Consider the following 25,392-nt stretch of genomic DNA (forward strand, 5'->3'; position numbering starts at 1 on the left):
AAATTTATCGAAAAATGTAATTGTAACATTTAATGATTACAGATATTTTAATAAAACTTTCTTCAGTCGTATTTTGCTGATTTTGATCGTTACATACAATCTAATTGTAACTTTTAAGGTGGTACTTGTTATCCGTGTATCAATGCAGAAAAATAAGTTAAAACAGTTTTTGCACCTTTCATTGAGCAGATTTAATTTCAATTGCTGGCCATCTATTAAAGCTGCGGTTCAAAGTTGAAAGGAAGTTATCAGATCTTTAACTAACAATTGAACAATTTGTTCGGTTATTAAAGTTTTATTGGTCTGAAAACATGGTAAGTTTAAGTAAAATTTTCTCAAATGAAACGTTAGTTTAGGTATGGCAAGTTTTGAATAAAATTATGAAAGCAAACAAAGTTTTATGATTTAGTACTTCCAAACTATTACCTGAAAAACTGTTTTAATTTTTATCAATTTTAAAACAAGTGATTAACATTTATTTGTTTACGCTTTTACATACAATGTTTATTTATTTAAATAAAAATACTTTCAAATTTATTTTGGTTATTGATACATTAAAAAGTTTATATAGCAGAAGATACGACTTTGCTAAAGTAAAATCTTTACAGATATTTTAATATCATAACTTTAGCAAAATATATATCAACTAAAACAACCGTTACCCTTCTATTTAGCCGATTTAATCATTAATTAACACTTTATAAGTTACATTTTTTATAAAGTACGAGGCTTTACTGATACCTATACTTAACATGAAGTAGTTTAAAGTTTGCTGCTTAAATAAGTACCGTTGTTATATTTAACAATGTATTTAAAGTAAATTTGTTTAGCTCGTTTTACTAGTATTAGTACACAATAATTGCAAGGCAAATTAAAAAGTTTTTTTTGTTACTTTATATTCTTGGCAGCCAAAAAGTTTTAACAAAATTTTAGTTGTTAGCCACTTTAAGTGTTAGAAAAAACTTTTAATAATTTCGATCTTAGATTTTTTTAAAATTTAGAAACAAAAAAAAAAATTTCATACTAGTACACTCTACTTTACCAAAGCAAAAACTTTTACAAATGGGCCTTTATATTTAAGAGAAAGTGACAGTAGTTTTTTATTATAGCTTGTTTTATAACAAACTTGATTTAAGCTGCTACTTTTTACTTGATTACTACAGTCATTTAACAACTAAGACCTGCGAGAAACTTATTCTGGAAAATTTACCATTTTACTTGTAAAGATGAGAGCATAGGTGCTTTCCAAAAGGGTGGGTCAAAGGTTCTCGATAAAAACTGGGTGCAAAACAATTGAAGTTCTTAAAAACATTTTTAAGAAACTATATCTTAAAAAGAAATAAAAGTTTGAAAAACATTTAAATTAATTTTGAAGGTTTTATCAATATCTACAACCAATTCTTTGTTTTTTTGCAAAACTTTCAATATTTTTTGAGATATTTAAAAATAACTTAAAATCACTTTATTTTAAATTTTTATTTAGACTTAACTCAAAAACGTGACCATAAAAATTAAACTTCTGCAGCTGAGACCAAAGACACGGTAAGTGACGAAGAGAAGCAACAATCAGGCAGGTGAAGTTCTTTAAAAATATAAAAAGAAATTATTATTTTATACGAACTAAAAAAGGATAATTATTTTATATGAATATTAAAAAGAACGGCTATTTTATAGGAATGCAGCCAGGAATGACTATTTTGCAATTCTCTCCTTGTGTTTGCATTTGTCTGAAAGCGCTAGAGTAAGGAGATTTGAGTAAGAATTGAAGTTGCGGTAAAAAGTTTTCTCGTGTCTTGATTGGTTTTCAGTAAAGTTGTTTAGGTATAAAACGCAAAGTGATAAGAAAAATAAAAAACTTAGTAGCTTATTTGCAGGTTTAAAATATTTATGTAAGTTTGAGCTTTTGTTAAGCTCGGACAGATTTTAATATAAAGTTTTTTTCAAAGTAATTTTTTTTAAACGTTTTGAAAAATATTTATAAACATGCTTCTTAATACTATATACTATAAAACATACACGTAATATATTTTTATAGAATCTTTCTAAGGCTAAATATAAAACTCTTACAAAATTATTCATAACATCGTGAGCGTTTTATCTTTTTTTAGTTTACTGTTCAGACTAAAAAAAAATTAGTTGAGAACTTAGTAATGTATTTTATTCTAAACATAACAAAAGAATCAACATCATAATAAAATATAATAAATTTATGGCCTATAGGGGTTTAACTTGTGTTTTACAAATTATTGCTTTTGTAATTTCTTTTATCTAACTAAGCTACAACTTATAATTTTAGTTGCAACAATTAATTTAGTCAAGTTATTTAGTCTCGGTAGTTGCTCAGGTTTTTATGTACTTTTTTAAAAGTATTACTAAGCAAATTTATAAAAAAAAACATGTTTTCAACAAAAAAAAAATTCATTTAGTGCGGACATAATAAAGGCTACAAAATTTCAAACGTTTCTAGCTGTCAATAACTTTTAAAGTTAGAAAAAAGTTAGAAAACTACTTAACGAAACACATACATATTTTACAATTAGTTTTTTTAAATATTTTATTGATTGAAAAATCTAAAAGTTTCAAACACTAAACTTAAACATTTTATGTTTTATTTCTAATCAATCTTTTGCGATTTTTGCAAATGTAAAAAACTGCGTTTTTTATTTCAGGAAGTATTTGGAATTGTACCATAACGATTAAGCAGTTTACTCGGTTATTAAGACCAAACAAGGTTAATAATAAATTAGTTAAATTGAACTTAAAATTTAAACGTGTAACAGTTCGAATGAACTTAAAATTTCAACTTTAAAATTGAAAAAGTTCAAATGAACTCATAAATCAGACTTAAGTTCATTTAGGGTTCAAACGAACTTAACAACCAAACTTAAGCAATTAAACAGTTCAAATAAAGTTATATTTTATAAGTAAAACATTTAAACAGTTCAAGTTAAAACTTTACTATTAGCATGAATTAAAAAGTATGAAGTAAAACAAATTTAAAAAGTCTCAAAGACTGCTTACAGTAACTTTAAATTTTTATTTTTATCTTTTTAACGTTTTTCTAGTAGAACTAAGATAAGTTTTTGTATTTAAAAGCAATTAAAAGAGGTTTTAAAGTGAAAATAAAAAGTATAAAAAATTCTTTAAAAATTCGACATATATTTTATTGATCTATATTTATTTAAAAAAATATTCTATAAAAAACAATTGCAAGTTTTTATTTATTGTACGATATTAAATCAAACACTTGATATTAAAAACTTATCCGTTTTAAAAAGCTTTCATTTTTTATTAACTTTTATTAAATTTCATTACGCAAACAGTGTTTTGCTCAAAAAGTTCATTGGTACTTAAGGTTAAATTCTTTAAACTTCGCGAATAAATAGCAATGTGATAAGCGATTGTGGTGTAAATTTTTGTTGCGAAATGATATTCGAGCAACAATCTTGTAATATGAACATGCTGCAATCTTGCACTGAGGACATGCAGAATCTTGTACTGAGGACATGCAGCCATATTGTACTGAGGACATGCAGCAATATTGCACTGAGGACATGCAGAATCTTGTAATGAGGACATGCGGCAATTTAGCACTGAGGACATACAGCAATTTTGCACTGAGGACATGCAGAATCTTGTACTGAGGACATGCGGCAATTTTGCACTGAGGACATACAGCAATTTTGCACTGAGGACATGCGGCAATCTTGTACTGAGGACATACAGCAATTTTGCACTGAGGACATGCAGCAATTTTGCACTGAGGACATGCGGCAGTTTTGTTTTTATTCGTGATACATTGGCTTCACCTTTCTTACCTAAACGTTTTAAATTTATTTTAAAAGCTTTTAATTTTAATCAAAAAAAAATTTTTTTTTGCTAAATCAAATATTCTCAATAAAAAAACATTATAATTTGTAATCAGTATTAAATAAGCTTTATAAATTCCAGTTTCATTAAATAACAGTTAAAAACAAAATCAAAAAGTTTTACTTGTATTATAAATCGCGACCTAGGTTACGTCTACTGTTCTAACAATTACGTTTTCCAGTATGATGAGCACAATTTAACCTTAAACAAAGTTTAGGTAGAGTTATTGATCTATTAGGTCTATTTGTCAAGCGAACGAACTTTTTTCAAATCCAGAAGCGGGTCAAAATAACTTAATTTTTTTTAAATAATTAATACTAAAACTTATTTTTTATTACATTTCAAATTTGTTTATCATATTATTCAATACAGGTTGGCATTCTTAATCATTAATATAATGGGACAATTATTAGGGGGAAATTTGTTTTTTTCAGGCGGTCCAGGTTTTTATAAATTATATATCGGGCCGGACATACAAAAAAATAACAAATCTTTACAAGCCGTGTAATTGAAAAAAAAAATTTAAGGTGAACTATATTTAAAACAGCACTACTGTGTACTAAAATTCGAATTTAGAAAAATCAATTTTAGTTGTTTTGCGAGCTAGATGATGTAGCGAGCCGAATTCGATCCGAAGTATGTGCGCTTTCAATACTAAAGCAGTAATCATCTACTAGCTGACAACTAATTGATATTAGATGGTCAATTTTTTTTTATTAACTTTCGGAAATAGAATAGGAGTAGAAATATTGATAGGATGCTTTGATTCTGTTTTTTTTTATCATGAAAGTTTAGTATGCATAAGTAAAAATCTATAACTTGTACTGGAAACATGCAAAAACTTTTACTGAAAACATTTTGCATTTTTACTAAAAACTTTATGCAGTTTTTATTAGAAACGTGCGGTATTCTTGTTTACATTCGTGATAGATTGGTAACACCTGCCTTGTCAGTTTGTTTCAATTCTTGTTAAAAGCTTAGATTTTTGGTTTCTACTAACTTCAGTAATTTTTATTTAGACAATTCTCTTTACCTTAACCGTTATGCGGAGGTAACCAAAATGAAATGAAAATTTTGAAGTGTAACTGTCAATTACCACTTTACTGTAAACAATCAGTAGCTAGATTAAAAGCACGTGCCAAATCTCACGGCTTTTTTTTTCTTTACAAACCTAAATATATTCTAACTTGTATACAGAAGAACTTGTTAAGATATTAAAAAAAAATATAATAATTTAAAGAACAAGTCAACACCAAATTTATTTGTATTCTAACTTGTGCCTAAAAAGCTTCGATGCTTATCCAACTTAAGTTTGTATAAAACAAACAAACTTTACTGCTTGTTGTTTTTCAGGAAAACTGTTTTGTAATTCTTAAACCTAAACTAGTCACTATAAATAAAAACTCTAGCCTGGTTTGTCTACATTTTGTGTTTTTTTTAAGTTTCAACGTTTTGTATTTATATGTATGAACCTAACTTTTAAGTGAATACATAATACATTTAAAACTTATTAACTTTATTTATTTTAGCTTGTGAAAACAATCTTTTTTTAGTCTACTGTTTGAAAACGTGTAATAATTTGTAAACTATTTAGAATTTTATGTTTGAATACAGATCACTTTACATGATTACACACTACTAAAGTTTAAAAGTTTACATAGAATCTATTTGATGCACTTGTATCTTAAAAACTTAAAAACTTTTTTATACATAATAAAATTTCACTTTAATTTTAATGAATCAAAAATTTCATCATTAAAAATACTGTTTAATTAACTTTTAATAAACCCTTAAGACGATTTGTAACTATTATTTTTTGTTTAAAGTTTAAACGTTGTGTGTAGTTGCTTAATTAAATTTTATTTTTGAATATTTCCATTATTTGTTTGTTTGCTATTACATATACCGATTTTTTTTGTTAGATAACTTGTATTTAGTCAGTAATACTAACTTAACTGTGTTTACTTAACGAAGTTTAATTACTTGTACTAATCCTTGTCTTAGTTATTTATCTTGAGCTTTTCTATATAAATAAGTATTAGTACAAAATTTGTACCGAAAACAAAGGAGATCGTTTAGCTTTAATATCAATCTAAAAAGTAGTTTAAAAAGAGCTAGTTGTATACTTAAGCAATAAAATTAAATTCAGAATGCTTTGGATTTTTTTCATGTACAATAAGCTTCAATTGGACATCTATACTAAAGCATGAAATTACGGTGTCGAAGTAAACACTTCTAGATCTATCCTAAGTACTTACTAGCAAACATACTATAAAGTTCACACGTTTAGATTTAAAGCCTAGTCACAATAGGAAGATATCAACAGTATTTTTAACAATGTTTAGCGAAACACTGTTAGCATATTTTTAAAATTTAGGCTGATATGAAACTTTTTTTTAATGTTTCCCATTAAGATGTTTCGTTTTTTGTTTACATTTTTAACTTTGGTCACCACAATCACTTTATTTTTTTAGTGGTTTTTATGTTGCTAGTGATAATAAGAATAACTGAATACTTTTTTTCATCAAAAATTTAATTTTACTAAAAAAGACGTTGTTTAATCGAAAAATTTTTTATGAAATATTTTTTTATAAGTCCTTTCTAAAATGTTAAGTGAAACTTTAAAAGTTTTTCAATTATTCTTTTTGTCTTTTTAAGGTGTTTAAAACACGACCGTACTTGTATACATTTATGCTCAGTTTTAAGCATATGTGCATGCATTTGTAAACATATTTTTCTCGTTGGTATAATAACATAAATTTATTACAGAACATTTTAAGCGTTAAACATGTTTGTATTTATATATTATTATTTGTATATTTGTATTTATATTAAAATTAGTTGCGCGGATTTTGATTTTATTAAAAAGTATACACAGTAAAAAACTAAAACATGTAAACATAGTTTGTTAGTTCTAAAAAAAAACAGTTTATACAGTATTTCAATACATTTTAATCTTTTTATTTGCATAATTTTGGTATATTTTTACGCATTGTTCGTTTAAGCATTCGTTTAGCATTCAAAAGCTAAACAAAAACTTTATTCAGAAACAAAACTATAAAACTATTCCATTATATCAAAAACATTTGTAATTGAAAAAGAGTGTTCGTTTAATAATAATTTAAATTATTAACAAACTTTTAGCTGTCGAATTAGACGAACATTAAATCATCCATTATACATTATAGGTTATACATTGTTTATTTAAAGAAATTAGTTTTTTTTTTCAAATTTCGTTAGTTTAATTTAATCTACTAAAGCTGGTATAACAACTGATAAATTTTTACAAAATGAATAAGTAAACAAAATTTTCAAAACCTTTAAACTTTAGTTAGTCATGTAAGCAACCAGGAAACATAGGTTTATAAAACACAATTCGTTTAAAAAATCACTTTTCTCTCCGCAGATGACCCTCACACAAGGCAACTTTAAATATACTGATTAGCATTAATTAATTAGAAACAGGGCGTTTCATAGCGTGCCGAAAACTTTGAGAGAATTCAGTAAATTCGAAAGAACGAGTTCAGACAAACTGAAACGAGGTCAGGTACGTTGAAACGACCGACCTCAATTCTCTGAAAGCCTGACCTCATTTCGAGAGCCCCGAGGCGGTTTCAGGACACCGAAAATTTTTACGAGAACGTCAGTTATACAAAAAGAAATATGAATAATCTAAAAAGGAATACGAGTTTAAATATTTTCAAAGTTAAACATTTTCTTAGTGAGTAATTTAATTTTAGAAGTATTTTTAATGTAATGATAGTCAGAATTTTTTGAAATATTTTATTTATCTTTTATTTAAAGTTTTCTTTTTGAAATTCATATAAAGTAAAAGTGAAAATTTTAGTACTAATAAATATTTTTTAAAAACAAACTAGCTGCATTATGCAATGTTAGTTAACTGTTACTAACAAATTAGAACAAACATGTTTTAAAAGTAATAGTAGTACATAGTAGTAGAAAGTTTGAATGAATTTTTTGTTTCCAATAAAACTCAAGCAACACCTAAATATGCTTTATCTACTTTCGTTCTTTTTATGGATATTTCAATTGTTGCACATAAACGGAAATAAAGATGTTTTAAAATGCATATATAACTTCAAAAAAAGTTTTTTTTTGCATTCAACGATTGAAACAATCAAATTTGTAAATTGTTATAAGGCAACCCATAAATTTACTAATAAAATAAATTATACAAGAAGTGTTCAACAATGACATTACGTGAAAACTAAAATGAACAGTATTTGAAAAACATAAACTAGAATAGTCAACAACTCGCAACTTAAACATTAAATATAAAAAAGCTTAAACATTACATAACATTGTGTAAGTTTTTAGTATCTTTATACTATTGCTAGTTGCAACTGCAATGTAAATTCGTTATAAAACACTTTAAACAGATTTTTTTTTGAAAATTGCTGTTAGTCAATAAGATATAATTTTCATAGTTTTGACCATTGAGTCTTTTTATTAATTTAACTAGTATAAATCAAAAATCTCTTTAAAATTGAACTTCACACTAGTGTATGGAAATTAATTAATTCAGTGAAGTTACGATTGCTATAATACTTTTATTATTAAACTTATATAGTTTAAATCAATAAAAAAAATTTTTGATTAACAAGCTGTCCGAAATATATTTTACTACACTCTGTTATCTTGAACTCTTCACTTGCATCATCTTTATTTAAAAGAGTTGTAAACACACACCATGACTTGTCTTTCCGGGAAGGTAGCCTTGGTCACCGGAGCTTCGATTGGCATCGGCCGAGCAGTGGCCGAAAAGTTTGTGAAGCTCGGCATGAAAGTAGTGGGCTGCGCTCGGAACGAGTCCGCTCTGAAACAAGTAGCAAGCGAGGCGAACCGCGCGGGGCCGGGCGAAATGCTGCCCGTGAAGTGCGACCTGACAAGCGAGTCTCAGGTGCTGGACATGTTCAGGGTCATCGAGGAAAAGTTTGGCAAGCTTCACGTTTGCGTCAACAACGCGGGACTCGGTCACGATGCGCCACTGCTTTCCGGCGAAACAAAAGTTAGTTTGTAAACTGTTGCTTGTTTAGAAAAAATAATTCAGTAAAGTCTTAACAAACTTTAACAGGGTTTGCCACACTTTTAGGTTGCTCAGGCCAATTACAGGCTAGTTTGAACTTTTTTATACAAATTTAGATTAGTTTTGATACTATTTTAAATGTAAAACTGTTTAGAACTACTTTTTTTAAATAGTATAGTTTTATATATGTTGTCATTTTGTTATTAAGTTTTAGATATTTAGCTTAGTTAACTTTTTTTTTCAATTTTCTTATAAACTCAATCTGGTTTTTGATCATTCAAGATGGCTTTTTTGCTTCAAAGACTATACTTGTTGTGTCTTAAATTTATTTAAATAATTTTATTTTTAAAGTTTTTAATATACTTTAGATAAAGTTTTAACAAGTTAAATATCAAATTAGGTTACATTTAAACTAAAAAAATATTTTAGAGCTATAAAGCTAAAAGTAAAAAACCAACTTATTCTATTTCTCTATAAAATTGAAGTTTGACCACAACTACTGTTGCTAGAATATTCTTTGCAACCAAGTGTTTACACAGGAGTGGAAAAACATGCTCGACGTGAACGTGCTCGGTTTGTGCGTTTGCACGAGAGAAGCGTACAAGCTGATGGGCGGCGTTGACGACGGCCACTTCGTCAACATTGTCGGCCAGTCCGGTCGCACGGTCCACCCGTCATTGCCGTTCTACTCGGCCACCAAGTTCGCCGTGAGCGCAATCACCGAAGGACTGAGGAGAGAGCTCAGAGCCAAACGCAGCCACATCAGGAGCACGGCGATCTCGCCCGGGTACACCGAAACCGACTTCGCATTCAGGTGTGTTTTGAGCGTATTAAAAATTTTTAAGGGAAATGGTTGAAAACAATTTTTTCATTGTTTTGAAATACTCAGTACCTTACTTTTTTAGGTATAAAATTACGTAAAATAAATTATACCTCTGAAATTATATTAAGCTTTCATAACCTTTAAGTATAAATTTTAAAGAATTAAACTAGTTAAAATTAATGGTGATCAAGTATAAAATACTAATCCATTAATTAAAGTATATACCAAGTTATTAGCAGTACTAGATTTATAAGTTGTTTTTATTGTCTTCTGATTTGTTTAAACAAGAGCTTTATAAATCAATCAATTTTAATAATAACGAAAAATCATGCACAAACCTTAAAAACAAAATATCGTAACTAAAACACATGCAGCTTAACCTAAACTTTTTCAATGAAAATTATATTTTAAATAAGTTTAAATCTGACCTTTTTTAGAATATTTTTATTAAATACGAAATTTGATTTATTTTACCACTTTTTTTTCTTTGAGTTTTTTAAATCTTTTTTGTACATCTTCTGCGATTTCTATACTTAATTTTTACGCCATCAAATGGTATTACTAGTATAAGTGTTGTAACTCAATGAACTCAGTTACTTTTCTTAGTTATATATAACTGTTTAATTATAGTTTATAAGCTTTATTATGTGAAACTGATTTTTTTAAATTAGTATAAAATCTATGAAATTGAAACAGTTACTATCAGTTTTTATATCTTATTTTTCTGTTTTAGTAGATAAGCTGAAATTAACTTGTTGTAAAGTCATAATTTAAAATGTATAACGATGTATTTATTTTCTAACTACTTCATTTCAAATTTGTTCAATTAGTTTTTTCAGCGTGCATCTCCGTAACTTTTTTTAATTTTCACAACCTTTAACACGCAGGTCCAGAGCGAACGATCCTGAAAAAGCAAGGCGAGCCTACACGAGGTTCAAATGCTTGCAAGCGAGCGACATCGCCGACACGGTTGCTTTCGTGCTTCGATCGCCCAAACACTTGGACGTCAACGACATCTTTGTGCGACCCACTGAGCAATCTTATTAATATACTTACCTTCAGTTTATATATGAACAATTATTTGCATTTTTGTTTTAGTGTTGTTTTCTGCAGCCAAATTTACTATTGTGTGTGGCTAGTGATCTACCGGATACAAGATCAGGCCGGACATTGCCTTTTTGGATTTGTATCAGGGTCCGGCCGTGTCTGAAAGTTGTGGATCCGGTAGAAAACTTACGTTGGTGATTAACTCATAGTTGTCTTGATTCCGTACATGACAAACCAATACTTTTCATATTCAGTAATATAAATTTTGATGATTTTATTTCATTTTTAAATAAACCAGTTTCAGTATAGTAAAACTTTTTTTATAGTTTATCAAAAAAAGTTTCTTCCTTGAAATTGTGTAACTGATTTTTGTTAGCATGTGTTTTGATTTTTTTGTTTTATTTCTTTTACATTAAAATAATTATAAAAATCTGCACAATAAATTTTATTCATTAAAAAATCATTTTGACATTTAATTTTCAAAACTTGAACAATAAACGATTATACTATGCAAAAACTTTTTTTATAGTTTGGCTGCAGAAAGACAACATAATAGCACAAACTTATTAGAAACAAATATTTGTATCCATTAATGTATTCACTTTTTAAAAGAAGATATGTAAATAATAACATTTCTGACTTATAGTTTATAAAGTTTAATAAACTTATATTTGCTTAAACAACACATTTATTTAGTTGAAAAAGTTTTGCTTTTTTTATATATTAAGAAAAGTTATTATTATCAAAAATATTTTTTTGATCCTATAAAGCGCACTTTATAAAACTACAAATAAAAATTTTAAGTAATTCAATATTTTCAATCTTTTTGTTTTTGTAGCATAATTTAATTAAGCTTCATTGTTCAATTGTTTAGCTTGTTTGAACTAATTGAGTATGCCTTTATAAAAAAAAAATAGATTATTTTTTGATTTTTTAAACTTCTCAATTTTTAACAAATTTTGTTGATTAAGTTTAATTAAAAGAAGTTACCTGACTGTTTCCAATTTTTTAATCAGGATTTCTTAAAGTAGGCGGTATCACCAACAAGAGGCAAAAGATAGTAAGAGCGCGAAAAGTTAAATGACTTGTTAGCTAGTAAATGGGCGGTATTTGTTTATTTGTTAATTGTTTAACGTTATATGGTTATTTAAGTAACTTGTACCAAGTGTGTGAAAATGAAAAAATATACTCTGCTTAAACACGTTGCAAAATAATTCTTCTCTAAAATAAACCTTGTTTATTCAACTTAATTACAATATGCAGTTACTTTAAAGTTAAAGAAAAAAGCTTTTTAAAAATCTGTCAAGCTTTTTTTAATTATGTTAAAAAGCAAGCTTTTATTTACGCTCAACTATTTAATTACGCAAGTAAGTGTGTATGATATTCATTTAGCTGTAAAAATTATTATTTTTATTTGTAAAGCAAACTACTTTGAACTTAATTACAGTTATTCAAATGAGTAAAAAAAATTATTTAGGTATAACATTCTATGAAGAAGTTCTTTTTTCAATTCTAAGCTTAATTGCAAAAATCTAAAAAGTAGATAAACCTAGAAAACTAAATCAAATCTAAAATAATTTTTGTTCGAAACTAAATTATAACCAAAAAATAATTATGCTTCAAACTTTTTAGAAATTAAAAGTTGCTTAAAAATTTTTTTTTTTTAATTATGTAGCATGTTTTAGAAACTGTAATTTTTTTTTCTGATTTGTTTTTGCCTTTGTAACTGATTAGTAAGGAATTGATGCTACAGCAAGAAAAGAGTAACTGTACCCATTTATTGTACACTCAAAAAGTCTCAATAACTTCCAAGCTTTATTTACAAAAACAAACAGCAACAATAAACTTTTTCTCGCAGATTTAGCTGACAAGGAGGCCGCTCGAGACCATGGTTCAGACGATCATAACGATTATGATCAAGAAGATGAAGTAGAAAATAATGTTGTTTATGATGGAAGTGAAGCTAGAAGGAGAAGGAGGAGAAAACCTACTGATCAAAGTAACTTTATTTTAATAAAGGTAGACTTGTTTTTAGTTAAGTAGGTAATAAGACACTTTAAATATTTCTTCAGACGATCATAACGATTGGTACAATCAAGGAGAAGATGAAGTAGAAAATAATGTTGTTTATGATGGAAGTGAAGCTAGAAGGAGAAGGAGAAGAAAACCTACTGATCAAAGTAACTTTATTCTTGTTTTTGTGGACTAAAGTATACTTATTTTTAGTTTAGTTGACAGTATAACAGTTCTAATATGTAGTACTGTCTAATACGGTGATTCAGACGATCATAACAAAGATGGAAAAAAAAAATTATATCAAAATAGTTTATGACAAACGATTTAATAAATTCTATTTCTTTTTCTATCAATTACAAAAAATATTTTTATAGACGATCACGATGGGGAAATCCCGTGCGAGTGGAGCTGGGCCGATTGTGACGTCACGTGAGGGGGCGGGATGCAGACAAGCGTGGTGACGTGGAAGGCCGAGGGCGACACCGAGTGTGACCCGCCCAAGCAGAGGCAATGCAACGTGCAGCCCTGCAACTAGGAGCTGAAACGGACATTTTGGCATTTTTTTTGAGTTTCTATCCCGGTTTTTCATTTTTGAATAATTTTAGCTTTTTTTCTCGAAAATATTAAGTTGGATTTATACGTTTTTTCATTTGATGCTGCGAATGTTTAACGTTTGTTTTGTAAGTTGAAGAACAAATAAACACAGAGTGCAACTTATTTTGTTTGAATCATTTCAATGGGTTATCATTATAAACTTAATTAAATGTAGAATTGAAAAATAATACCTTTGTTAACAAGTTTATTAACACTCAAACTCTAAGATGTTTTTTAAATTTGTAAGTTTTAATCAACTCTTGTACAAAAATTTCTTACACTATTTATTGTCATTTACCTTTAGTCTTTTTTTTTAGTTTGGCATTTTATTCTAATCGTACCTTTGTTTAACATATTAAAGTTTATCATTAAATTGTCATAAGTTTTTAGTTTGAAAATAAAGTTATAATTAACTAGTACAGTGGTTATCAAGCTAATTAAAACCTGTGTACACCCCAAACACACTGTGGGTGCACACCCCAAATAGCAAAATAGATGTGCTCTTCATCAAGAATGGGTAGTGTCAAAAGCCTTAAAAACACTTGAGACCTTTTTTTTTGGCTTCAGTAATAACTTCAGCATGTCTAGTTTAAGTTTCAGAACTCGCTTTAAATACACTTAGGACTTTTTATTTAGTTCTTCATAATGAACTCCAGAACTTCTTGTGTAAACTTTAAGTTTTAGAATAGTTTTTCATGCACTCTAAAACAGAGTTCGTGCAACCCCAAAATATATTTTGTGCACAATTAGGTAGCCTCTGAACTAGTAGTTGGTATGTTGCATGACAACTTACTCGGAACTGCGCGTAAGTTTTTGATACGATTTATTGAACAAAAATAATTACTACAATTGTAACACGTTTTAATGCAATGTAATTTATCACAACTACAAGATCGTAAAATAAAGTAAAATCCTTGTAGATTTTAACTAAAAGAATCGTTTAATTCTTTAAAAAAAACTCTTTTTGTTGCACGCACAGCCATAATAGTAGAAAGTAATTTTAAAATGCGCTTTACTTAGTTAAATAAGTACCTGTAAATGTATAAAACTTATAAAGTTTAAATTTATCGAAAAATGTAATTGTAACATTTAATGATTACAGATATTTTAATAAAACTTTCTTCAGTCGTATTTTGCTGATTTTGATCGTTACATACAATCTAATTGTAACTTTTAAGGTGGTACTTGTTATCCGTGTATCAATGCAGAAAAATAAGTTAAAACAGTTTTTGCACCTTTCATTGAGCAGATTTAATTTCAATTGCTGGCCATCTATTAAAGCTGCGGTTCAAAGTTGAAAGGAAGTTATCAGATCTTTAACTAACAATTGAACAATTTGTTCGGTTATTAAAGTTTTATTGGTCTGAAAACATGGTAAGTTTAAGTAAAATTTTCTCAAATGAAACGTTAGTTTAGGTATGGCAAGTTTTGAATAAAATTATGAAAGCAAACAAAGTTTTATGATTTAGTACTTCCAAACTATTACCTGAAAAACTGTTTTAATTTTTATCAATTTTAAAACAAGTGATTAACATTTATTTGTTTACGCTTTTACATACAATGTTTATTTATTTAAATAAAAATACTTTCAAATTTATTTTGGTTATTGATACATTAAAAAGTTTATATAGCAGAAGATACGACTTTGCTAAAGTAAAATCTTTACAGATATTTTAATATCATAACTTTAGCAAAATATATATCAACTAAAACAACCGTTACCCTTCTATTTAGCCGATTTAATCATTAATTAACACTTTATAAGTTACATTTTTTATAAAGTACGAGGCTTTACTGATACCTATACTTAACATGAAGTAGTTTAAAGTTTGCTGCTTAAATAAATACCGTTGTTATATTTAACAATGTATTTAAAGTAAATTTGTTTAGCTCGTTTTACTAGTATTAGTACACAATAATTGCAAGGCAAATTAAAAAGTTTTTTTTGTTACTTTATATTCTTGGCAGCCAAAAAGTTTTAACAAAATTTTAGTTGTTAGCCACTTTAAGTGTTAGAAAAAACTTTTAATAATTTCGATCTTAGATTTTTAAAAAATTTAGAAACAAAAAATAAGTTTTCATACTAGTACACTCTACTTTACCAAAGCGAAAGCTTTTACAAATGGGCCTTTATATTTAAGAGAAAGTGACAGTAGTTTTTTATTATAGCTTGTTTTATAACAAACTTGATTTAAGCTGCTACTTTTTACTTGATTACTACAGTCATTTAACAACTAAGACCTGCGAGAAACTTATTCTGGAAAATTTACCATTTTACTTGTAAAGACGAGAGCATAGGTGCTTTCCGAAAGGGTGGGTCAAAGGTTCTCGATAAAAACTGGGTAAAACAATTGAAGTTCTTAAAAAGAAATAAAAGTTTGAAAAACATTTAAATTAATTTTGAAGGTTTTATCAATATCTACAACCCATTCTTTGTTTTTTTGCAAAACTTTCAATATTTTTTGAGATATTTAAAAACAACTTAAAATCACTTTATTTTAAATTTTATTTTAGACTTAACTCAAAAATGTGACCATAAAAATTAAACTTCTGCAGCTGAGACCGGAGACACGGTAAGTGACGAAGAGAAGCAACAATCAGGCAGGTGAAGTTCTTTAAAAATATAAAAAGGAATGATTATTTTATACGAAATAAAAAAGGATAATTATTTTATATGAATATTAAAAAGAACGGCTATTTTATAGGAATGCAGGCAGGAATGACTATTTTGCAATTCTCTTCTTGTGTTTGCATTTGTCTGAAAGCGCTGGAGTAAGGAGATTTGATTAAGAATTGAAGTTGCGGTAAAAAGTTTTCTTGTGTCTTGATTGGTTTTCAGTAAAGTTGTTTAGGTATAAAACGCAAAGTGATCAGAAAAATAAAAAACTTAGTAGCTTATTTGCAGGTTTAAAATATTTATGTAAGTTTGAGCTTTTGTTAAGCTCGGACAGATTTTAATATTAAGTTTTTTTCAAAGTAATTTTTTTTAAACGTTTTGAAAAATATTTATAAACATGCTTCTTAATACTATATACTATAAAACACACACGTAATATATTTTTATAGAATCTTTCTAAGGCTAAATATAAAACTCTTACAAAATTATTCATAACATCGTGAGCGTTTTATATTTTTCTAGTTTACTGTTGAGACTAAAAAAAAATTAGTTGAGAACTTAATAATGTATTTTATTCTAAACATAACAAAAGAATCAACATCATAATAAAATATAATAAATTTATGGCCTATTAGGGGTTTAACTTGTGTTTTACAAATTATTGCTTTTGTAATTTCTTTTATCTAACTAAGCTACAACTTATAATTTTAGTTGCAACAATTAATTTAGTCAAGTTATTTAGTCTCGGTAGTTGCTCAGATTTTTTGTACTTTTTTAAAAGTATTACTAAGCAAATTTATAAAAAAAACATGTTTTCAACAATAAAAAAAATTCATTTAGTGCGGACAGAATAAAGGCTACAAAATTTCAAACGTTTCTAGCTGTCAATAACTTTTAAAGTTAGAAAAAAGTTAGAAAACTAATTGCAATTAAGATAAAAAATAAACTATACGATAAAACACAAAAAATGTTAGGAAACACTAATTAATAACTATAAACACTTTACCACAGATTTTGTTTAAACTAATACTAAGAAGACTTGAAACTAGAATAACTTAATAGCATCACATTCGAAACACATACATATTTTACAATTAGTTTTTTTAATATTTTATTGATTGAAAAATCTAAAAGTTTCAAACACTAAACTTAAACATTTATTTAATTTTATGCTTTTATTTCTAATCAATCTTTTGCGATTTTTGCAAATGTAAAAAACTGCGTTTTTTATTTCAGGAAGTATTTGGAATTGTACCATAACGATTAAGCAGTTTATTCGGTTATTAAGACCAAACAAGGACAATAATAAATTATTTAAATTGAACTTAAAATTTAAACGTGTAACAGTTCGAATGAACTTAAAATTTCAACTTTAAAATTGAAAAAGTTCAAATGAACTCATAAATCAGACTTAAGTTCATAAAGAGTTCAAACGAACTTAACAACCAAACTTAAGCAATTAAACAGTTCAAATAAAGTTATATTTTATAAGTAAAACATTTAAACAGTTCAAGTTAAAACTTTACTATTAGCATGAACTAAAAAGTATGAAGTAAAACAAATTTAAAAAGTCTCAAAGACTGCTTACAGTAACTTTAAATTTTTATTTTTATCTTTTTAACGTTTTTCTAGTAGAACTAAGATAAGTTTTTGTATTTAAAAGCAATTAAAAGAGGTTTTAAAGTGAAAATAAAAAGTATAAAAAATTCTTTAAAAATTCGACATATATTTTATTGATCTATATTTATTTTAAAAAATATTCTATAAAAAACAATTGCAAGTTTTTATTTATTGTACGATATTAAATCAAACACTTGATATCAAAAACTTATCCATTTTAAAAAGCTTTCATTTTTTATTAAATTTTATTAAATTTCATTACGCAAACAGTCTTTTGCTCAAAAAGTTCATTGGTACTTAAGGTTAAATTCTTCAAACCTCGCGAATAAATAGCAATGTGATAAGCGGTTGTGGTGTAAATTTTTGTTGCGAAATGATATTCGAGCAACAATCTTGTAATATGAACATGCTGCAATCTTGCACTGAGGACATGCAGCAATATTGTACTGAGGACATGCAGCAATATTGTACTGAGGACATACAGCAATTTTGCACTGAGGACATGCAGAATCTTGTACTGAGGACATGCGGCAATTTTGTACTGAGGACATACAGCAATTTTGCACTGAGGACATGCAGAATCTTGTGCTGAGGACATGCGGCAGTTTTGTTTTTATTCGTGATACATTGGCCTCACCTTTCTTACCTAAACGTTTTAAATTTATTTTAAAAGCTTTTAATTTTAATTTTAAAAAAAATAAATTTTTTGCTAAATCAAATATTCTCAATAAAAAATATTATAATTTGTAATCAGTATTAAATAAGCTTTATAAATTTCAGTTTCATTAAACAACAGTTAAAAACGAAATCAAAAAGTTTTATTTGTATTATAAATCGCGACCTAGGTTACGTCTACTGTTCTCACAATTACGCTTTCCAGTATGATGAGCACAATTTAACCTTAAACAAAGTTTAGGTAGAGTTATTGATCTATTAGGTCTATTTGTCAAGCGAACGAACTTTTTTCCGACGAACTTTTTTCAAATCCAGAAGCGGGTCAAAATAACTTAATTTTTTTAAATAATTAATACTAAAACTTATTTTTTATTGCATTTTAAATTTGTTTATCATATTATTCAATACAGGTTGGCATTCTTAATCATTAATATAATGGGACAATTATTAGAGGGAAATTTGTTTTTTTAGGCTGTCCAGGTTTTTATAAATTATAAATCGGGCCAGACATACAAAAAAATAACAAATCTTTACAAGCCGTGTAATTGAAAAAAAAAAATTTAAGGTGAACTATATTTAAAACAGCACTACTGTGTACTAAAATTCGAATTTAGAAAAATCAATTTTAGTTGTTTTGCGAGCTAGATGATGTAGCGAGCCGAATTCGATCCGAAGTATGTGCGCTTTCAATACTTAAGCAGTAATCATCTACTAGCTGACAACTAATTGATATTAGATGGTCAATTTTCTTTTATTAACTTTCGGATATAGAATAGGAGTAGAAATATTGATAGGATGCTTTGATTCTGTTTTTTTTATTATGAAAGTTTAGTATGCATAAGTAAAAATCTATAACTTGTACTGGAAACATGCAAAAACTTTACTGAAAACATTTTGCATTTTTACTAAAAACTTTATGAAGTTTTTATTTGAAACGCGCGGCATTCTTGTTTACATTCGTGATAGATTGGTCACACCTGCCTTGTAAGTTTGTTTTCTTGTTAAAAGCTTAAATTTTTGGTTTCTACTAACTTCAGTAATTTTTATTTAGACAATTCTCTTTACCTTAACCGTTATGCGGAGGTAACCAAAATGAATTGAAAATTTTGAAGTGTAACCGCCAATTATCACTTTACTGTAAACAATCAGTAGCTAGATTAAAATCACGTGCCAAATCACACGGCTTTTTTTTTCTTTACAAACCTAAATATATTCTAACTTGTATACAGAAGAACTTGTTAAGATATAAAAAAAAAAAATATTTTAAAGAACAAGTCAACACCAAATTTATTTGTATTCTAACTTGTGCCTAAAAAGCTTCGATGCTTACCCAACTTAAGTTTGTATAAAACAAACAAACTTTACTGCTTGTCGGTTTTCAGGAAAACTGTTTTGTAGTTCTTAAACCTAAACTATTCACTATAAATAAAAACTCTAGCCTGGTTTGTCTACATTTTGTGTTTTTTTTAAGTTTCAACGTTTTGTATATATATTTATGAACTTAACTTTTAAGTGAATACATAATACATTTAAAACTTATTAACTTTATTTATTTTAGCTTGTGAAAACAATCTTTTTAAAGTCTACTGTTTGAAAACGTGTAATAATTTGTAAACTATTTAGAATTTTGTGTTTGAATATAGATCACTTTACATGATTACACACTACTAAAGTTTAAAAGTTTACATAGAATCTATTTGATGCACTTGTATCTTAAAAACTTTTAAAAAAATTTATACATAATAAAATTTCACTTTAGTTTTAATGAATCAAAAATTTAATCATTAAAAATACTTTTAAATTAACTTTTAATAAACCCTTAAGACGATTTGTAACTATTATTTTTTGTTTAAAGTTTAAACGTTGTGTGTAGTTGCTTAATTAATTTTTTTTTTTGAATATTTCCATTATTTGTTTGTTTGCAATTACATATACCGATTTTTTTTTGTTAGATAACCTGTATTTAGTCAGTAATACTAACTTAACTGTGTTTACTTAACAAAGTTTAATTACTTGTACTAATCCTTGTCTTAGTTATTTATCTTGAGCTTTTCTATATAAATAAATATTAGTACAAAATTTGTACCGAAAACAAAGGAGATCGTTTAGCTTTAATATCAATCTAAAAAGTAGTTTAAAAAGAGCTAGTTGTATACTTAAGCAATAAAATTAAAATCAGAATGCTTTGATTTTTTTCATGTACAATAAGCTTCAATTGGACATCTATACTAAAGCATGAAATTACGGTGTCAAAGTAAACACTTCTAGATCTATCCTAAGTACTTACTAGCAAACATACTATAAAGTTCACACGTTTAAATTTAAAGCCTAGTCACAATAGGAAGATATTAACAGTATTTTTAACAATGTTTAGTAAAACATTGTTAGCATATTTTTAAAGTTTAGGCTGATATGAAGCTTTTTTTTTAATGTTTCCCATTAAGATGTTTCGTTTTTTTTTTTTTTTTAACTTTGGTCACCACAATCACTTTATTTTTTTAGTGGTCTTTATGTTGCTAGTGATAATAAGAATAACTGAACACCCTTTTTCATCAAAAAAATAATATACTAAAAAAGACGTTGTTTTATCGAAAAATTTTTTATGAAATATTTTTTTATAAGTCCTTTCTAAAATGTTAAGTGAAGCTTTAAAAGTTTTTCAATTATTCGTTTTGTCTTTTTAAGGTGTGTAAAACACGACCGTACTTGTATACATTTATGCTCAGTTTTAAGCATATGTGCATGCATTTGTAAACATATTTTTCTCGTTGGTATAATAACATAAATTTATTACAGAACATTTTAAGCGTTAAACATGTTTGTATATATTAAAATTAGTTGCGCGGTTTTTGATTTTATTATAAAGTATACACAGTAAAAAACTAAAACATGTAAACATAGTTTGTTAGTTCTAAAAAAAACAGTTTATACAGTATTTCAATACATTTTAATCTTTTTATTTGCATAATTTTGGTATATTTTTACGCACTGTTCGTTTAAGCATTCGTTTAGCATTCAAAATCTAAACAAAAACTTTATTCAGAAACAAAACTATAAAACTATTCCATTATATCAAAAACATTTGTAATTGAAAAAGAGTGTTCGTTTAATAATAATTTAAATTATTAACCAACTTTTAGCTGTCAAATTAGATGAACATTACATTGGTTATACATTGTTTATCTAAAGAAATTTGTTTTTTTTTCAAATTTCATTAGTTTAATTTAATCTACTAAAGCTGGTATAAAAACTGATAAATTTTTACAAAATGAATAAGTAAACAAATTTTCAAAACCTTTAAACTTTAGTTAGTCATGTAAGCAACCAGGAAACATAGGTTTATATAACACAATTCGTTTAAAAAATCACTTTTCTCTCCGCAGATGACCCTCACACAAGGCAACTTTAAACATACTGATTAGCATTAATCAATTAGAAACAGGGCGTTTCATAGCGTGCCGAAAACTTTGAGAGAATGAATTCAGTAAATTCGAAAGAACGAGTTCAGACAAACTGAAACGAGGTCAGGTACGTTGAAACGACCGACCTCAATTCTCTGAAAGCCTGACCTCATTTCGAGAGCCCCGAGGCGGTTTCAGGACACCGAAAATTTTTACAAGAACGTCAGTTGTACAAAAAGAAGTATGAATAATTTGAAAAGGAATACGAGTTTAAATATTTTCAAAGATAAATATTTTCTTAGTGAGTAATTTAATTTTAGAAGTATTTTTAATGTAATGATAGTCAGAATTTTTTTAAATGTTTTATATATCTTTTATTTAAAGTTTTCTTTTTGAAATTCATATAAAGTAAAAGTGAAAATTTTAGTACTAATAAATATGTTTTAAAAACAAACTAGCTGCATTATGCAATGTTAGTTAACTGTTACTAACAAGTTAGAACAAACATGTTTTAAAAGAATAGTAGTACATAGTAGTAGAAAGTTTGAATGAATTTTTTGTTTCCAATAAAACTCAAGCAACACCTAAATATGCTTTATCTACTTTCGTTCTTTTTATGGATATTTCAATAGTTGCACATAAACGGAAATAAAGATGTTTTAAAATGCATATAACACTTTAAACACTTTTTTTTTGAAAATTGCTGTTAGTTAATAAGATATAATTTTTATAGTTTTAACCATTGAGTCTTTTTATTAATTTAACTAGTATAAATCAAAAATCTCTTTAAAATTGAACTTCACACTAGTGTATGGAAATTAATTAATTCAGTGAAGTTACGATTGCTATAATACTTTTATTATTAAACTTATATATTTTAAATCAATAAAAAAAATTTTGATTAACAAGCTGTCCGAAATATATTTTACTACACTCTGTTATCTTGAACTCTTCACTTCACTTGCATCATCTTTATTTAAAAGAGTTGTAAACGCACACCATGACTTGTCTTTCCGGGAAGGTAGCCTTGGTCACCGGAGCTTCGATTGGCATCGGCCGAGCAGTGGCCGAAAAGTTGGTGAAGCTCGGCATGAAAGTAGTGGGCTGCGCTCGGAACGAGTCCGCTCTGAAACAAGTAGCAAGCGAGGCGAACCGCGCGGGGCCGGGCGAAATGCTGCCCGTGAAGTGCGACCTGACAAGCGAGTCTCAGGTGCTGGACATGTTCAGGGTCATCGAGGAAAAGTTTGGCAAGCTTCACGTTTGCGTCAACAACGCGGGACTCGGTCACGATGCGCCACTGCTTTCCGGCGAAACAAAAGTTAGTTTGTAAACTGTTGCTTGTTTAGAAAAAATAATTCAGTAAAGTCTTAACAAACTTTAACAGGGTTTGCCACACTTTTAGGTTGCTCAGGCCAATTACAGGCTAGTTTGAACTTTTTTATACAAATTTAGATTAGTTTTGATACTATTTTAAATGTAAAACTGTTTAGAACTACTTTTTTTAAATAGTATAGTTTTATATATGTTGTCATTTTGTTATTAAGTTTAATATATTTAGCTTAGTTAACTTTTTTTTTCAAATTTTGGCTCATAATACTTTTTTCAATTTTCTTATAAACTCAATCTGGTTTTTGATCATTCAAGCTGGCTTTTTTGCTTCAAAGAGTAATAACCCTACATATACTTGTTGTGTCTTAAATTCATTTAAACAATTTAATTTTTAAAGTTTTTAATATACTTTAGATAAAGTTTTAACAAGTTAAATATCAAATTAGGTTACATTTAAACTAAAAAAATATTTTAGAGCTACAAAGTTAAAAGTAAAAAACCAACTTATTCTATTTCTCTATAAACTTGAAGTTTGACCACAACTACTGTTGCCGGAATATTCTTTGCAACCAAGTGTTTACACAGGAGTGGAAAAACATGCTCGACGTGAACGTGCTCGGTTTGTGCGTTTGCACGAGAGAAGCGTACAAGCTGATGGAAGTGGGCGGCGTTGACGACGGCCACTTCGTCAACATTGTCGGCCAGTCCGGTCGCACGGTCCACCCGTCATTGCCGTTCTACTCGGCCACCAAGTTCGCCGTGAGCGCAATCACCGAAGGACTGAGGAGAGAGCTCAGAGCCAAACGCAGCCACATCAGGAGCACGGCGATCTCGCCCGGGTACACCGAAACCGACTTCGCATTCAGGTATGTTTTGAGCGTATTAAAATTTTTAAGCAAATGGTTGAAAACAATTTTTTCATTAGTTCGAAATTTTCAGTATCTTGCTTTTTTAGATATAAAAGTACGTAAAATAAATTATATCTCTGAAATTATATTAAGCTTTCATTACCTTTAAGTATAAATTTTAAAGATTTAAATTAGTTAAAATTAATGGTGATCAAGTATAAAATACTAATCCATTAATTAAAGTATATACCAAGTTATTAGCAGTACTAGATTTATAAGTTGTTTTTATTGTCTTCTGATTTGTTTAAACAAGAGCTTTATAAATCAATCAATTTGAATAATAACGAAAAATCATGCAGAAACCTTAAAAACAAAATATCGTAACTAAAACACATGCAGCTTAACCTAAACTTTTTCAATGAAAATTATATTTTAAATAAGTTTAAATCTGACCTTTTTTAGAATATTTTTATTAAATACGAAATTTGATTTATTTTACCACTTTTTTTTCTTCGAGTTTTTTAAATCTTTTTTGTACATCTTCTGCGATTTCTATACTTAATTTTTACGCCATCAAATGGTATTACTAGTATAAGTGTTGTAACTCAATGAACTCAGTTACTTTTCTTAGTTATATATAACTGTTTAATTATAGTTTATAAGCTTTATTATGTGAAACTGATTTTTTTAAACTAGTATAAAATCTATGAAATTGAAACATTTACTATCAGTTTTTATATCTTATTTTTCTGTTTTAGTAAATAAGCTGAAATTAACTTGTTGTAAAGTCATAATTTAAAACGTATAACGATGTATTTATTTTCTAACTACTTCATTTTAAACTTGTTCAATTAGTTTTTTCAGCGTGCATCTCCGTAACTTTTTTTAATTTTCACAACCTCTAACACGCAGGTCCAGAGCGAACGATCCTGAAAAAGCAAGGCGAGCCTACACGAGGTTCAAATGCTTGCAAGCGAGCGACATCGCCGACACGGTTGCTTTCGTGCTTCGATCGCCCGAACACGTGGACTTTAACGACATCTTCGTGCGACCCACTGAGCAATCTTATTAATATACTTACCTTCAGTTTATATATGAACAGTTATATACGTTTTTGTTTTAGTGTTGTTTTCTGCAGCCAAACTTATGTTATGGCTAGTGATCTACCGGATACAAGATCAGGCCGGACATTGCTTTTTTGTATTTGTATCAGGGTCCGGCCGTGTCTGAAAGTTGTGGATCCGGTAGAAAACTTACGTTGGTGATTAACTCATAGTTGTCTTGATTCCGTACATGACAAACCAATACTTTTCATATTCAGTAATATAAATTTTGATGATTTTATTTCATTTTTAAATAAACCAGTTTCAGTATAGTAAAACTTTTTTTTACAGTTTATCAAAAACAGTTTCTTCCTTGAAATTGTGTAACTGATTTTTGTTAGTATGTGTTTTGATTTTTTTGTTTTATTTTGTTTACATTAAAATAATTATAAAAATCTGCAC

The 25,392-nt window shown here is 27.7% G+C and overlaps 2 pseudogenes; both read left to right on the forward strand.

Moving 5' to 3' along the window:
* The first annotated feature begins 8,581 nt into the window (after positions 1-8,581).
* On the forward strand, positions 8,582-10,787 carry LOC145833163 (dehydrogenase/reductase SDR family member 11 pseudogene; annotated as a pseudogene).
* Positions 10,788-22,710: 11,923 nt separating this feature from the next.
* On the forward strand, positions 22,711-24,959 carry LOC145833164 (dehydrogenase/reductase SDR family member 11 pseudogene; annotated as a pseudogene).
* Positions 24,960-25,392: the final 433 nt, after the last annotated feature.

Source organism: Thalia democratica, chromosome 4 (genome assembly GCF_965202585.1).
Source record: "Thalia democratica chromosome 4, ktThaDemo2.hap1.1, whole genome shotgun sequence".
NCBI classification, from domain to species: Eukaryota; Metazoa; Chordata; class Thaliacea; order Salpida; family Salpidae; genus Thalia; species Thalia democratica.